Here is a 3,118-nt window from a genome sequence, read left to right on the forward strand (position 1 = left end):
ACTCTAGAAACTTTTACATGACATTTTGTCCTGGTGGCAAGTGCTCGAGTCAGGATGACCTTTTCTTTCTGTCCTCAGCTGTCACTATAAAAATCTTGCTGAACTCTGCTTCTCAGGCCTGAGCACTGAAGCCAGGAGCCTTTCCCAAAGAGTTTTAGTTTTGTTTATAAATGAAACCTGCAGGCAACTGTTCAGATCTTTGGGTGAAAGTGTCACCGGCCAGATCTTCCTACTGCTCCTTTAATGACTCATCCAATGACTTCTCCAGGACTAATTTGGTTTGATTAGCTTGGAGCATAAAACTCATATATATAGCTTTTATTTGGATTCTGTGTTGAAGTTTTTCCTACTTGTTTATCTGTTGATCTGATCTTGTCTGCTTCCTCCAAAAATACTTTTTTTTTTTTTTTTTTAATGTGGAACACTTCACAAATTTGTGTGTCATCCTTAAACAGGGGCCACACTAATCTTCTCTATATCGTTCTAATTTTAGTATATATGCTGCCTAAGTGAGCACAAAATACTTTTTGTGTACTGAAAATTTCTCAGGTTTCCCGGTCCACCAATGCCACCTTCTACTGTTTTTCAGTCTGTTATGGATCTTTCTTTGGGCATAGCTTTACTCTAATTTCAGTGGCATTTGAGTGGGAAGGAAATATGTATAAAGGTGTCAATTTAAACTAAGGATTATTGAGCTTTTTCTGCAAAGGGCGAGGTAGTAAATATTACAGGCTTTGTTGGCTTTAAAGTCTCTTTTGCAGCTATTTAAAAATAGTTTTAGTGCAAAAGTAGCCATAGACAATATGTAAATGGATGTAATAAGCTAGAAATCAGATGAAAGGTCAAGTCTAGCAATAAAATATAAATTTGGGACTCATCAACATAGTTTTGATGTTTTATATTTAAGTCCATAAGTCTCAAGGAGATCACCTACATTGTGGGTGTAGATAGAGAAGAGAAGGGGGTCAAGGAGTTAAACTTACTAATATTAAGATGATGGGAAAAGGAAGAGGAGCCATCAAAAGAAACAAAAGGCATATTGGAGAATATCATTTCCCAGAAGTCAAGCAAAAAGATGTTTCAAGAAAGGGAGTAATCAAACTTGTCAAATGTTACTGGATGAGCAAGAAAGGTGAATACTGAAACTTAATCTCTTGGTGATCTTGACAAGAGAGGATGCAGTCGAATGGTGAAGGATAAAGCTGTTCAGAATAGAAGAGAGAAAAGGGTGAAGAAGGCACAGGGATGTGAACACAGTCAACTGTCTGCAGGAGTTTCCGCTTCTGGTAATGCTTGCCTAAGTTATATGTGCCACTCCTGAGAAAAACTGGAACAGCAAGACTCAAAAACTCCCTGCCTGAAGGTATTGGATAGCTAATAAAACGATGAAGAATAGTAAGTTTTGGAAGATGAAGGAAACCCAAGAGGTTAACCCAGCACTGAGGTCTACTTTTTCATTAGGAGAAGAGGTAGTTGAGAGGTTAAGAAACTGAACAGAACTTTTAACAACCTCGAGAGACTAACAGGACAAAATTTGTAATCCAGAGTATGTCCAGGGGAGAGTCAGTCGCTCTCCACCAGAGTTAGAGTTGGAATCCTAAAAAACTAACTCTTAGAAATTTCTCTTCTTTCATCAGAAACAGTAGAACTTCTTACAAAGTTCTTGTAGAAAATAACTGCCAATCTAGATTTCTAAACATCGAAAATATTTCCTTACATAATGAAGGTGAAATTAAGACATTTTCACACCAGAAACTTGTGAAAAAAATTTTTTTCCAGCAGGCATGAACTCAAAGGAACACTAAAGATTTTTTTTTTTTTTCAGGTAGTGGGAAAATGAAACCAAATGGAAGCAGGAAAAAACAAAGAGTAACAAAAAGGGTAAATGTGTATAAATCTAAATGATTGTATAAAACAGTAGTTATAATTCACGTTATGTCTTAATGTATATAGAATTAAAATACATGACAACAATGTCAAGAGAGGGTTAATGGAAGTTAAAAGGGTCTAAGTTTCTTACATTGTATATGAGAAGGAAAAAGTGTCAATTAATATCAGACTTTGCTTAATTGATGATGATGTAATCTCTAGAGTAACTTCTAAAAGTAGTAAAAAATCTATAACTTATAGAGAAAGAAACTGGAATGCTAAATAATCTCAATCAATTTGAAAGAGGCGATATAATAAATAAATAATGAATATAGAACTGGCAGGAAAATAGAAAGTAAACAGTAAGATAGTAGAATGGAGTCCAAATATGTCAAAAATTAAATTTAATATACATGATCTAAATGCTGTCATTAAAAGCAAAGATTGTGTGGTGAGCACACAATGCAAGATATAAGGTGGTAAGTGAATAGACACACACACACACATATACACACACACACACACACACACACACCCCCCTTATTGTTGAATTGTACACCTGAAACTTACTGGATTTCGTTAACCAATATCACTATAATAAAAATAAATCAATTAAAAAAATTTAAAAAAATTAAAAGCAAAGATTGCCAAACTGAGTTAAAAAACAACAACTATGTGTTCTCTCAAAAGACATGCCTAAAAATATAAGAAAACAGAAAGATTGAAAGTAATAGGAGGGGAAAATATATGCCATGCAAATACTAACTGAAAGAAAGCTGAATAGATTAATATCAAAGTAGGCAAATATTTTGAGGAATTTCATTTTAAAGGGTTGAAGAGAAATAGGCCTCACTGAACATTAGAGGGGAACATTAGCTCAAATGATTTTAATTTATTTTTTAATACTTGAATATTAATGGGAAAAATACAGCAGGAGAGGGGTAAATTGATGACACAGGAAAGATGCATACAATTTAAGAGCAAAGCTCTTTGAGTAGAAAAGTAATGGGATTCAGTGCTGAAACAGAAGAGTTGGCCTTAGAGATGGAGACAGCTTTTTGTTGTTGTTGTTGTTGTTGTTGTTGTTGTTGTTGTTATAATAAGCAGAGGATAAGGGTACCAGATGCATGTACATTAATAGATAGATTTGTTGTTGAGAAGATGAGACAGTTCTCTTTTGATTACATCTATTTCCTAAGGAAATTTTACTAGTTGAGTGTAGGAGGGGTTACTACTGATTTGCACAGGG

The 3,118-nt window shown here is 34.5% G+C and overlaps 1 non-coding gene across 1 annotated transcript; it reads right to left on the reverse strand.

Annotated features, from left to right (window-relative positions):
* Positions 1-410: 410 nt before the first annotated feature.
* On the reverse strand, positions 411-517 carry LOC112474038. The gene has a single exon (XR_003044251.1). It is a non-coding gene; the product is annotated as a U6 spliceosomal RNA (small nuclear RNA).
* Positions 518-3,118: the final 2,601 nt, after the last annotated feature.

The sequence above is a fragment of the Pteropus alecto genome, unplaced genomic scaffold (genome assembly GCF_000325575.1).
Source record: "Pteropus alecto unplaced genomic scaffold, ASM32557v1 scaffold69, whole genome shotgun sequence".
NCBI lineage: Eukaryota > Metazoa > Chordata > Mammalia > Chiroptera > Pteropodidae > Pteropus > Pteropus alecto.